Genomic DNA, 14,845 nt, shown 5'->3' with positions numbered 1-14,845 from the left:
TTAAAACTGAGTTTATCAACTTTTGTAACTTTCAAACATATTTTCAGACAGGGCTTATCTTGTATCACAATTAGGTTTTTACTGCATTGAAAAATTCCTATAATTAAGGAAGATATAGCAAATTTAGTTTTGGTTTCTCAAGAGCACTTGGACCAGAACTTGCACCCTGTGGAACACCAGCACTACATACTTTCTGACAGGTGTCACGTTTTCCTTGCAAGGAAATTCAAAAAGGCTTCATGTATAAAGTTGAAATAGGTATAGCATGCAAATATAAAAGTGTGACTAAAATTGGCGTAAAACATGGAGCCTGTCAGGAATTACATCACAATTAATACTTCCAGTTCAGTACCCACGAATGTAGTTCTAGTCTATTTTTAGAACATTTTTTCCTCTCTCATTTTGTTGATGATAGAAGAGTTTTATTTATGCATTTTTGGTAGGGATTTAAAGGTAACTGTTTATTCTTGATAATATGAGCTCAGGGTGTTGTTGTCTGTATGTATTTTGGCGACAGTGCACAGTGAGTAATAAGGCCTTGGTGATGATCTGGAAGTGAAATACGTGTTCTGGTTACATGCTGTTATGTTGACAGTCAATGATCTAAAACAATAGCAGGTCAACCTTTTGACAAGAACTTCATCGTGAAGTCATCTTTGAAGGTATTTTAGATTAACATATGATTTGCATTGATTGTCACACAGTGGAAAGGTCAGTACTGAGAAACAAATGTAGAGAACATATAGTAAAATTAATTGTGTATTATGTCCACGTATCGGAGTCACGTTTTTGTCACGCAGAAATAGCCGAGGTTGTTCCGTATGATGATGGCTGATGAAGCTGACTATGATGGGATATAAAATTATGAACTTATTTTTTTAACCAATTACTACATTGAAAAAGCCGGCATATTTCCATTTCATGCGTTAGAACCAAATTTTCTGTAAAAAGAAAAAAAAAAGAACGTTTCTGTAAAGTTTGGTGGCACTGTAAAACGCTTGGGATAACCAGTCTAGAATTTGGGCGCAATTTTCGATTGGAGTGTCATTGAAATTGTAAAATATAAAATATCCCAGGATTTTAAGATGACCACTGAACCAGAAATATCACTGGTTATATGGGTGAATGATCGTCCCATTCAGGGAGGCATAATCTGTATGGCTGATGTACACTCGCTACGAAAAGAAATGAAGGAATATCGCACGGGAGAGAAAGTGATGGCGGTTTGTCGTGGATTCAAGGGATACCATGAGTGTATTATTGCGAAAATAGCAGGTAAGTCATTACTCAGTCCAGTTGTAGCAAAATTATTTGCACGGCCGCCAAGTACCTTAGCTGCGAAAGACTTCGCGTGACGTAAATTTACAGAAAGCTATTACGAAATATATCCTATGGAACAATTTCTTTTTTTTATGCTGTTTGAAGACTGATAAATTAAACGTCAAACTTGTAAGGATATTGAAAGGTAGGTGTTATGTTTTAAGCTTTGTTTACATAATTGGCAACATTTTTTACTTATCCTAATGCACAATGACCAGTCATCTCGTGTCTGTCTTTCAAAAAAGTTGGTACGTGCCGGCCTTGCGAATATACATTTCCAAATTGTAAATTTCACTTTAAATTTTATTCACCCTTGATATTATTAATGATCTGACTGGTATTTGTATTTTTTACATTTTCGTTATTATTTTCCAGACAGTGTGCTATTTGTAGCAATAAGTTATATTTGTTTTAATTAATTTTAGACTGTGACTCGGAAATATACCGGTAGATCTCTTTTCCAATTAATCTTCAATTCAGATTATGGCTTGTTTCTGTCTATCCAATTTATATTCAGCCATTTCAGTAATATTTAATAGTAACTTATTGTATAATTAATAAGAATGTACAGTTGTAAACTGTTGGAAATGATTATCAATTTTCCTCACCAAAAATACTTGTTTAGTTTGTGTCCTTTAATTTCAGAAAAAAAGTGGCAAGGCACAGTTATGTAAATAACTTGATGGCGACAGCTTCATTGAAATTCTTCGATCATTTAATTTTGAAATAAGCAAGCGAGAGGTAATACCACATTTGTTTCAAATTCAAATGTCTAGAACATTAGCTGTAACCTGGAGTTGTGTATGTAGATAAGTAAATATATCAGAAACTTAGTGCATATGAATCATCATGGTGAAAATTTGGATTAAATTTTTTTTCACACCCAGCATGAGGCAGAAATAAATCAAATTTTGGATTTTAACAAAGCTGCTAAATAAATATTCAGAATGCTGTACAGCTCTGTTGAATATATTGGCAAGACACTAACTGGGGCAAGAGCCAATAATAAGCACACACAAGGCCACCTCTCCAAGACCAGTCCAGAATTCAAATAATTTATGGTATATTTTAAATTATTAACCATGCGTTTTAAACTTTGTTAACCTATGACAAAGTATATGCCAAATTGTAACAAAAATTTTTTATGAACTAAGGCTGGAACATTATTATGAAATTTAAACGTATACACAACTACTACTTGAAACATGATAGTGTAGACAGGCAATATTCAAATGGACAATGTAAATCTACTTTCAGTTTAAATGGTATAATCACAACTGCATGTATATGGTAGCCAGTTTGTGTGTGCATTATTCAGATGTTTAGTAACGTAGCTTTAACAAATGTTTAGTCACATTGCTACGATGTCTGCAGTGTGGCAATTTACAGTGATGTCTAGCACTGGGATATCATGCCACAGACATGTAGCATAATGTCTCCTAGCTACGATGTCGTAGCCTCAACTTGATTTGTTGTGGTTGAGGCTACGAACTGATCCCATATCATGTAATGGAGCAAAAAAATTTCGTCACTAAAGTCAGAAAAACAAACAGTGTAGAAATCAAATACATAAGTATAATCATATTGTGGAAGAAATTTGGCTTATTTTGAATTTATTAAGCCCTTACGAGATAAAATAAATTGGCATGGTTACTCTAACCTTATCCTGTCCGCCATGACAGCTAACGCGAGACTCGCCGTGACCCCTTTTCTACGTAAGTCTTGCCAGACCATATTTTTGATTTTCTACACTATATAATTATCTGTTAAGTGCTTCTTGGTGGAATTTCAAAGTTGCCGATAAACCGTATTTACTTTTAATGCGCAGAATTTCTGACCCAAACGGCACCAAAATTTTACTACGATTTGTTTACATTTCCAAAAAAGGCACCAATGTCCTCATATGGCACACAAACAAACGAGGCTGAGAACGGAAGTAATCATTATTTGAAATAATATGGTGGACGATCTAAACGAAAATATCAGCTAAAAAAGGTAAACGAGATTTTACAACTATTTCTACAATGATTTTCGATACTTTCGGTATTAAATAAGAGGACTACTCAATTTATTGGATTACATGCAAGGAATTTGTTTAAAGTTTTATTATTAGGCTAAAGGAACGCCGGGTGTGAATCACACCCGGCTTGCTCCATTAACACTTATATGCTCATGTTAGTACCCTGTCCACGAGGTACGAGTAAGGGTACTAATATTAGTACTAAATGTCTCCCACCCATTCACATTATCTTGACACCAGGTTGACCAGTCCTAACACTAACCTCTTAACCATTTACCTTATAGAGCATAATTACAAAGTGCAGCATGCTATAAATAGAGCACCTGTTACCTATTCGACTCCATACGCATAGGCCTGCCTGTTAACTGTTAAGCAATGTAGTGTATTTTATGTTAAACAGCAATTGTAACCATTTTACATTTTTGGTACACATCTATTATGTGTGGAAAAATTTAAGATTAAAAGTCTGATTGTTATAGCTGCGTAAATTTTTTTCACTGAAGAAATTTTTACGTGCTTTAAAATCTTGAGAGGACTCATTCACCGTCATGTCAGTGAGGCCGCGTGACCAATCGTAGCTGCCATTTCTCATACTTGAAATTTACAATTTGTCGTCTGCATCTACATCACTAAGTCATCTGAATTTGATAATTTATGAAAACTAATTGCTGCCTGCATCAATATCAGAGCCTTTACCTAAGTTATTGAATCTTTCGTAGTTCTGATTCTAATCGTGAAAACTTCGTAAGTACTGAATGAAATCCGCGACCTCCATTTTGGAGAGTGGAGATTATGACCCAGTTACTTTAAATAGCAGATATCGACCAGGGCATAAACAGTGACCACGTGATCTGATGCAATTGTCATTCACAGGAATGAATGTAGTATCTAAATGGGGGGTGACGCTATGAAAACCGGCTTAAAATGGCTGATGTTTACAGCAGGCGTCAAAAGGCGCTTCTATGTGAATGGAGTAGAGGCATCAAAAGACGCTTGCATGAGGTAAAGGGTTAATGCTGAGCACCAGGCAAGGCAGCTAATAGTACCATTTTTTTAATAAGTCTTTGGTATCACTCGGTTAAGGGTTTAAACCTGTGACCTCTCACACCAGTAGCAGGCGCTGTAACCACTTAGACTTAGGCCACAGGAGCAGTTACGTAGCCAGTTTAATTTGTGATGGAAACCACAGGTTTTTAAGCCTATCAAGTTAGTCATCAAGCCAAGTGCCTCATTACAATTACCAACCTCAGGGATTGTAAAAGTATTGTAATTGCATGAAATGTTTCAGGCATAACTCTCATTCTCTCACTCCCCCCCCTCTCTCTCTCTCTCTCTCTCTCTCTCTCTATATATATATGGGATTGAAATAAATTTGAAATCTTGCTTGATTCTATTCATTAATATACAATGATTTGTATTTCAGAAATCATGAAGGAGAAGTATAACATTGGGGAGGTGATGGTGAGATAGAAGCTTTGTGATTTGGTTAAACCATCAAGAGTACCATCACTTCCACAGACTCCAGTGGTGACAACAGAAAAATAAGAAATGTGGTGAATGAACTATGAAACAACACGTGTAAAAAAAATATTTTAAATTTTTTAAATTAAAATTGAGATAGAAATTAACGTGAATTTCTGTTATTTTGATGTTAAGATTGCTTCAGAATAAATTCAAACTATAACAAGAGTAAGAGAACATATTTTTAGAAACTCGGATGATGTTAAGGAGCCAGTAATCTGAATTTTATGACACACCAGTAGAAGTGTAGCGATATTTATGACAACTTAAGCCATGTTGTCTACTGAATACTAGTGCACAACCTATTAAGCTACCAGTGACAAGTATAGTTTTTAATTTTTGTTTCCTTGTTTAAAAGTTACTAAACATCACAGTCAATACAAGGAGTTGGTTGGGGTAATTTGGATCATGTTCTTCTTGAAATTATCATCAAATAAAAGTTGCATCACTGTTAAAAATCTCGTTTTCATAAAATATTTCAACAATTTTCAGCTAAATTTTAGTGTTGTCCAGGGTTTTCCAGCCTACCCTGGATAAAGACTGGAATATTAGTCCAAATGCTCCAGCATTTTCCATGCTAGAATTGTCCAGGGTTTTCCATCGTTTTCCATACTAGAATTGTCCAGGGTTTTCCAGCCTACCCTGGACATAGCCTGGAATATAGTCCAAATACTCCAGCATTTTCCATGCTAGAATTTTCCAGCGTTTTCCATGCAATACTTGTCCAGAGTTTTCCAGCCTACCCTGGACAGAGGCTGGAATATTAGTCCAAATACTCCAGCGTTTTCCATGCTAGAATTTTCCAGCGTTTTCCATGCTAGAATTGTCTAGGGTTTTCCAGCCTACCCTGGACAGAGGCTGGAATATTAGTCCAAATACTCCAGCGTTTTCCATGCTAGAATTTTCCAGTGTTTTCCATGCTAGAATTGTCCAGGATTTTCCAGCCTACCCTGGACATAGCCTGGAATAATAGTCCAAATACTCCAGCGTTTTCCATGCTAGAATTGTCCAGCGTTTTCCATGCAAGAATTGTTCAGGGTTTTCCAGCCTACTCTGGACAGAGGCTGGAATATTAGTCCAAATACTCCAGCGTTTTCCATGCTAGAATTTTCCAGCGTTTTCCATCGTTTTTCATGGAATATGATGGACATTCTACAGCTGGGTGGGACCAATTCCAATTATTACTAGCTAGGTTAAATCCAGATAACCTAGAAAGCCCAAGTATTGACATGTATTATGATAACATAACAGACACAATTATAGAAGCAGCTAACCAATGCATACCAAAGACAACTAATATCCAAAATAAAAACCCTGTACCATGGTGGACTAAACAGTGCACTATAGCACATAAAGACAAAAAAAGGGCCTTAACCCTTTACCTCATACAATCGTCTTTGGACGCCTCTACTCCATTGGCATGGAAGCGCCTTTTGACGCCTCTGCAAGATTCGCATAGAAGCGCCGTTTGACGCCTGCTGTAAACAGCAGCCATTTTGAGATAGTTTTCGTAGCGCCACCTTCGGGGAAAACCCCCCTATTACATACTACATTCATTTCTACGAATGACAATTACGTCAGATCACGTGGTCGCTATTCATGCACTGGTCGATATCTGCTATTTAAAGTAACTGGGTCGTAATCTCCACTCTCCAAAATGGCAGCCGCGGATTTCATTCAGTACGTACGAAGTTTTCACGATTAGAATAACAACCACGAAAGATTCAATAAATTAGGTAAATGCTCTGATATTAATGTAGGCAGCAATTAGTTTTTATAAATTATCAAATTCAGATGACTTAGTGATATAGACGCACACGAAAACCTTGTAAATTTCGAGTATCGGAAATGGCAACTACGGTTGGTCACGCGGCCTCACTGACATGACGGTGAACGAGTTCTCTCAAGATTTCGAAGCACATAAAAAATTCTTCTGTGGAAAATAATTACACAGCTATAACCATCGGACATTACTCTTAAATTTTTCCACATATAATATATGTGTACCAAAAATGTAAAATGGTTAAAATTGTTGTTAATAACATACACTAAATTGCTTAACAGTTCACAGGCAGGATTTCATTCAGTACTTACGAAGTTTTCACGAGTAGAATCTCAGCCACGAAAGATTCAATAACTTTGGTAAAGGCTATGATATTTATGTAAGCAGCAATTAGTTTTTATTGATTATCAAATTCAGATGACTTAGTGATGTAGACACAGACGAAAAACGTGTAAATTTCGAGTATGGGAAATGGCAGCTACGATCGGTCACGCGGCCTCACTGACATGACGGTGAATGAGTTCTCTCTCGATTTTAAAGCACATTAAATATTCTTCTGTGAAAAATAATTACACAGCTATAACAATCGGACTTTACTCTTCAATTTTTCCATATATAATAGATGTCTACCTTAAACGTAAAATGGTTAAAACTGCTGTTAAACGTAACACCACTACACTGCTTAACAATTCACAGGCATGCCTATGCGGATGCGGTCTGCTAGGTAACAGGTGTTCTATTTATAGTGTGCTGCACTTTGTCACTATGCTCAATGAGGTAAAGGGTTAAATAAATATAAATGCACCAAAAATTTCTATCTACTACCAGCATTATAAAGATAAAGAAAAAGCACTAAAACAAACTATAAAAACTGCTAAAATTAATCTATGGCAAAGCTTTTGCTCTAAACGGAGTCTAAAATCAAACTCGAAACAAATATGGGACAAGATAAAAGCCATAAAAGGGAAAGCAACTACCTCAGCCCCAAAAATTAAAAATGCTGTAACAAATAAAGATAAGGCAGACCTCCTAGCGAAGCATTTTTCGAACATGAGTAGCAACAATAATCACACCAGAAACTTTCAAGAACACAAAAAACTAGTGGAGGGAACCCAACCTCAAATGTTTCAAGACCAAGGAACAAAATAATCTCATCTAAATAGCAACATCACAGTACATGAATGGGAGATAGCCCTACGATCCAAAAACAAAACATCCCCTGGTAATGATCAGTTAGGTTACATTATCTACAAAATACTACCTATCAATATAACAATAGCCATAATCAAACTCTTTAATAGGATATGGGATAAAGGCCAACTACCCACCAAATGGAAACAGGCCATAGTAATACCAATCCCCAAGCTAGGTAAAGATCCCAACAACATAAATTCATACCGACCCATCTCCCTTACAAACAATATTTGCAAAATAATGGAGACAATAATCACAAATAGCTTAAAACACCACATAGAAACCAATAACCTACTCTCCATAAATCAATGTGGCTTTCGGAACAAACGGTCCACCACTGACCAACTTCTCAGATTGGAAACAGACATCAAACTCGCTTTTAACGCAAATAGGAAAACTGATCGCAACCTCATAGCGGTATTTTTAGACCTAGAGAAAGCGTTTGACCTAGTATGGACCAATGGACTAATGGCCAAATTAAACCAATTTGGAAGAACTGGACACTTGTTCAACTGGATTGGCGATTTCCTCACAGGCCGGAAAATCACCACAAGAATAGGCAACACCCATGCGGAAGAATTTTCCCTTGAAAATGGAACACCACAAGGCAGTGTAATAAGTCCCCTACTATTTAACCTAATGGTAAATGACCTTGACCTCAATGTAGCCTCCACAAAAATAAACTTGTCACAATTTGCAGATGATAGTGGCATATGGAGGAATGGAAATCCTGCCAATAACATAGTAGTTAAAGAAATCCAGCTGAGCCTAGACAACATAGCGAGATGGGCAGACAAATGGGATTTCAAAATATCTCAAGAAAAAACTGTGGCAATCATATTCACCCCCAAACGAAAGAACAACCTAGTCTATCCAAACTTCTATATACAAAATCAATTAATCAAATACATAACAGTAGTAAAATTCCTAGGAATGTTCTTTGACAACCACCTCACATGGAAACAGCACATTGAACATTAAACTCACCCAGAATTGTAACAAAGATCTCAATTTACTCAGGAACATCACAGGGACTGACTGGGGATCCAACCAGGAAACCCTCCTCACGATATATAAAAGCCTAATTAGATCAAAACTGGATTGCGGTTGCCAAGCATATAACTCAGCTAAGCAGCCTGTACTACAAAAACTTGACACTATCCAGAGAAAAGCCTTACTATTATGCACAGGAACCCTCCCCTTAACATCATTAGAAGAACTACAAACACTAACAGGAGAACTACCCTTAAAATTACGTAGGCAAGAACTGCTCCTCCGATACTCCATTCGATTAGATACCCATCCAAACAACCATTCCACCAAAATAGCTATAAATAAGTGTAAAGTTGTCTTCAAACCCAAAATCACACCAATCACACCAAGTGGCAAAGTAATCCTTGAACTAAGAGAAAAGATACCTCTACTAAAAAAACAGGTAACAAACAATACAGACCAGAACAAATCACCATGGTTACAAAAACCACCAGGGATTAACACTGAAGCTACCAAATTTGGCAATAAAGAAGGACAAGAAAACTTACTTAAACCTGCACTGGTAAACGAAATCAACCAAAAATACCAGGACTATGTTAAAATATATACCGATGGATCAAAAACAAACAACCCACCAAGAACAGCAGCAGCAATAGTCATCTCTGAATTCAATATACAAACGGGATCCAGATTACCTGACTATTGCTCCATTTACACCATTGAATTCTGGGCTATACCTGAATCACTACAATGGATCAAAGACTTAAACCAAATACCTAAAGCAGTCATTATAAGCGATTCCCTAAGCGTTATCAAATCGATCCAAAATCGCAATACACACTCTAGTGAACAATTCCACGACAGAGCATGCCAATTAATCGATGATATCACCACAGCACATCAATTAGTCGAGCTCATGTAGATACCGTCACGCACTGGAATCTCTGGCAACAAAGCAGCAGACAAAGTTGCAAAAACCAAACTAGGAGATCAAAACTCTATCAAGCTTAATTATAGCTCTACAGAAGCAATAAGCTTTGCACAAACATATATAGACCAAACATGGCAAGATTTTTGGAACTCCTCCACAAAAGGTAAAAAGCACAATGAAACCCAAACAAACGTAGATAGGAACATACAGCTACCTATGGGTGCCTATTTAGAACAGAAAACCATAAGCAGGATAATAACTGGAGAAACTAAACTAGCAAGCAATTTTGAAGGTTTATAGGACCCAAACCAGCAACCATTAACTGCTTTAACTGCCACACCACCGAACATCTACACCACGTATTCAATATATGCCCAAAATATCAACCGACTCGGAAAATATTTATCAAAAACCAAAAAGAGATTGGATCACCACACACATACCCAGAGTTACTTATGGACTCTAATAAAAATAAACAATCAGCATATAAAAATATAAATCAATTCATAGACTCAGCAAGACTTAGGAACAAAATATAATTACTATCCCCACAAAACCAAAAGACCCAGTAAGCAGCAGGGGGGCGAATCCGACATTTTGTCCAATCGTCATTTTGCTTTATTAATACTTTCTGCACTCAGCGGATCCGGTGTCGTCAGCGCCCGGTAAAAAAAAAACGACGTCGTCGTCGGGGGGTCGTCCAATCGTCATTTAGTTCAATTAATACTTTCTGCGCGCCGATCCCAGTGTCGTCAGCGTCCGGTAAAAAAGCGCGACGACCGCGTCGATGTCATTGCCCCCCTGCTGCTAAGAAGTTATTTACAATGAAAATTATTTACAACTAACCGAATATTTGGTCAAGTCCGATACGATATCGTGTCCGAGGATCATGTAAATTTATCATTACAAATCCATGTGGGGTCGACTGAGCATGACTAAAAAAGTTTCGAAAACCATTAACACATTAACCCCTGGCGACGAGTATACTCGTCGTACTTTACACCCCTGATCTCCCGCGAGCCTCGCTAAAGTGGCTGAGTTTGCATAGCTTGTCTCCCGAGCGCCGAGTTTAAGAGGCAGTATTTAGCAAGGCCTTTCTCCCGCACGACGAGTTAACTCGGGGCAAACCATTGGTTGATTTAAAGCCATTTCCTACTAATGCAGGCAGTTTAACCAATCAAATTTTAGCTTACATAGATAGAGCGCACATTGCTGAACAGCAGGAAATTTTTTTCACTTTGATATCAGTTGATTTAGTGAAAATATTTCGATTTTAAAATGATGCAAATTGATGAGAATCAGCCTCTAGGAGCAGACTTTTTCTTGACGGATTCTGATGGATAATTTTCTGGATTTTAATCAGACGAGATTGATAGTGACATCAAAAAAGCTACTGAAAATAACAGCAGTAGTGAGGAAAATGAGAATGTTGAAGAAGAAGAAGAAAATGAAAGTAGAGCTGATCGATGATCGTAAATGATAAAACACACATTGACAAGAGGCTATACCAACTTACCAAGGACCAGCAACGGATTTAGACCCTGATGCAAATGCATTTGATTTCGTGGAGCTTCTTTTTCTTTTGAATAATTGTTAAATAAATGTTTGGGAAATATACGTTGTTAACATGAGTGTTCATAGTTCAAGGTTTGTTAAGTGTTTTATTAGTTTGAAAAATTTCAGTGAGAATTCTTAGGAAGAAAGGTAAGTAAAGAGCAAGTAAAATATGCCCATTCATGTACAGTATTCACAGGATGTTTAGTTTACAAGAGACGGCAAGTGGAATTTTTGTGTACATAAAATATAATTATTTCATGTGTTGATGGTATTAATAATTCTTTGTGAATTCATAATAGATTTTATCGATTATTCACAGCAAGAGAAGCAAATTGGCAAGTACATCATTTGTTTTCACCATCATGCATTAGTTTTATTTCTGCATGTAGCATGAAATTTATACCATTATGTATGTAAGTTTATTGAGAACTGCCGTGCCAAATTTCAGCTGAATTAAATGAATGCAAATAAAATAATAACAATTTTATTGTAAGTAGCCCCCTCTATAAAAATCTGCAATCCAATTGCTGTCAGCTAGTCTCTGGGATACAGGCACTGGAAAGGCTAACACTGCTCTAGGTGATCTCTGCAAGTATGCTTCAGGGGACTGCCTAGCTGTTTGGCTCAGGGGTTAATGTGTTAAAGTCCATGTCACCGCCACACCAAGTTTGCCAGATATTTCGTAGCGTGTGTGTATCAACGCCGTTGAATACAGCAAGAATATTACAGTTGTCTCTGATTACTTTTGGAATCTGAGTGTATCGTTGAGTGACATATATCACGTCTGTGTTTTTATGCCTGCCTCTGGAAAATATCCTAGCTGTGTTTTTTTGATTGTCTAACATAACATCATCGTACACGACTAGATTGTTAACGTCGCCATCAATATCATCAATACCTGGTGCATCATTGATATCTGTAATAAAAATAAACTCAATAACATTTTTTTTCAGCGATCGCTGATGCATTCTCGTTAAAATCTTTCAACACCTCGTAGCATCGTTGATCATCCACGCTAGGGGCGATTAAATACAACTTATCCCACTTCATCCATCTCATTATTAAATTGAGTAACAATTGCGTCTTGCGGGATCCAGATGGTCCGATGATAATCATCCGGATCGAGTTTGGTAACGCTGCAATATGCTTAACTGGTTCTCTTGTTTTAGTCGCCGAAAAATCAATTATATTCATATCTCTATACATAAATTATGGATTTATATTGTGTGAAGTGTAGAGTGCGTACTGGCACAAATGATATGACAACCGTTACAACAAGAAATAACAGATCGGCACTTACTGGTAAGTGTGCACGATGCGGTACAAAGAAATTTAGATTTATTTCTGCTAGACCCGGGGATCCTTTAAAAAAAAGCGAGGAGGTGATATTGCAGCCAAGTTATCAAAACTCCCCGGAACACCGTGGGCAAAGTATCCAGGAGAAAAGCACCTCCCAGGATATAGCTACTGTGGCCCCGGAACACGATTAGATATCAGACTCGATGATCAAAATCAGCCCAAACCCGGTGAGTATCCAATAAACGCTATCGATAAGGCGTGTCATGCTCATAATGTTGCTTACTACAAAAGTAGCGATCTGCAACAGCGTCATATCGCGGATGTAAAATTAATTCACACGTTAAATGCCATTCCTGATAAATCCCTCAAAGAAAAGTTGGCTTCATGGTTGGTAAAATCGGCTATGAAAGGTAAATTAATGATTGGAAGCGGAGCTTCTCGCGCTGGTAATTGAAAACGCTAGCGTTTATAATAACAACATGGAATCCATCTATTATTCTCCGAGAGTATACTGGAAAGGAAAGGCCGCAATTGGTAAACTCGCAAGCGCTGCAAAGGTAACAAAGGCCACTGCGGCTAATTGGTTATCCAAACAGGCTATATGGCAAATTTATCTACCACCGCCTAAATAAATCAACTTTTCGCGCTTTGATGTCAGCGTACCTAATGAAGTTCATCAGGCTGATATACTATTTCTGCCGCATGACAACGGTTACAAATACGCGCTAACCGTAGTTGATGTTGCGAGTCGATACAAACAAGCGGAGCCGTTAAAAACAAAGTCAGCAACTGAAGTAGCCGATGCGTTTGAGCGGATTTACCGAAGCGTTTCCAAGCCGATTCTCGGCGATGTCACTGTTAGATATCTGTATGAACCAGGAGAGCTTGAAGGCGGTAAAAAAAGAGCTACTGATCCTATTTTGAGTGTTACCACGCATAACATATCAACGATAACACGATCAACTGGTAGACCACCGATCTATAGACTGGATTCAACTGCCCCACAGCGGGGGTTTACACGCGAGCAACTACAAGTGATACCTGACGATACTCAATTGCCCCCGCGTGGCCTTAACTAGCGCCGTTGCGTCTATTGCACTCAAGACAGGTCAACTCACGCAGTGATTATTCTGTTGTTGTCGTAACGTAATTATTAATTCGGCATCAATATCAAAACGCCGCTGTTTTTTTTTTATCCTGTTGGCGGTAACCCGAGAGTTTTCTATCAATGACGCTAGCATCAATAATGTCATCGTTGTCGCCGGCTTCGTCGGTGGCTTCGTCAATAACAATTCTTCGAAGCTGATTCATTCTCCGTACTCTGGACACTGCAAGATAGACTAGATTTGACCATTCGATGCGATTATCAACCATCCAAACAATTGTGTCCGTGATGGTTAATCCCTGCGAGGAATGTATTGTCGTTGCGTATCCTAGCGTCCACGGGGATTTATCAGCACGTAGCGCGTCCTCGACGACGCTGATATCAACGAGCACAATATCATTCAGCACAAGAATTGGTTTTTTTGTCCCTGACGCTGTCGGGCCCGGGATTTCAACTTCAATGTTCTGCCGCCCTGTGTCCGCGGGTCTATAACATAACGGCACTGGACGCGTTGGAAACTTTTCCTTATGCAACGCAAACAACTTCCGCTGAAGTGTGTCTCTGACTATCTTTCTACTCGCTACAATCAAATCGTTTGGTCTCCATGTTTCCCAGAATTCATTTAACGGCGTTTCCGGAATCACCTCGCGGATTATTTCACATTGAACTCTATCCGGCTGTAATCTGATTAATTTTTTAACCTCGCGCAGTTGTTCATCAAGTGCTCGGTAATCAGTATCGGTTTCTTCATAATAGTCCACAAAACCCTTTAACCAATCATGTGGACCCTCGCCGACAAATGGTGGTGGTTGGCCATGATCTCCGCACATTATCACCGCTGTATTCACGCGCAGCAACCACTCAAGAAACATTTGTAAAACATCTAACGAAACAGTACATATCTCATCCCAGATGATAACCTCAGGAATAAATTTTTCCCCCATTCGATCAGGAGTCCATTCACTGCCGCTGTATCGAAAAAAGCTGTGATAAGTAACGGCGTCAACACTTCGTTGTTTTATCTCTCGCACTAGTCTATGGGTCGGTGTAAGCACGATTATACTTGCCCGCGTTCGAAATAATTCAATTGCCCGAGTCGTCTTTCCTGACCCGCCACAGCCG

The 14,845-nt window shown here is 38.1% G+C and overlaps 1 long non-coding RNA gene across 2 annotated transcripts; it reads left to right on the top strand.

Annotated features, from left to right (window-relative positions):
- The first annotated feature begins 1,013 nt into the window (after positions 1-1,013).
- Positions 1,014-5,319, top strand: LOC149787402 (uncharacterized). Of its 2 annotated transcripts, none has more exons than XR_016425284.1 (2): positions 1,014-1,275; positions 4,764-5,319. It is a non-coding gene; the product is annotated as an uncharacterized LOC149787402 (long non-coding RNA). The 2 variants fall into 2 exon arrangements; XR_016425285.1 differs by lacking the exon at positions 4,764-5,319 and adding an exon at positions 1,966-2,042.
- Positions 5,320-14,845: the final 9,526 nt, after the last annotated feature.

Source organism: Sinohyriopsis cumingii, chromosome 12 (assembly GCF_028554795.1).
Source record: "Sinohyriopsis cumingii isolate HCF-2022 chromosome 12, ASM2855479v2, whole genome shotgun sequence".
NCBI classification, from domain to species: domain Eukaryota; kingdom Metazoa; phylum Mollusca; class Bivalvia; order Unionida; family Unionidae; genus Sinohyriopsis; species Sinohyriopsis cumingii.
Note: the sequence above shows the minus strand (reverse complement) of the source record. Positions and strands in the feature narration are given on the sequence as shown.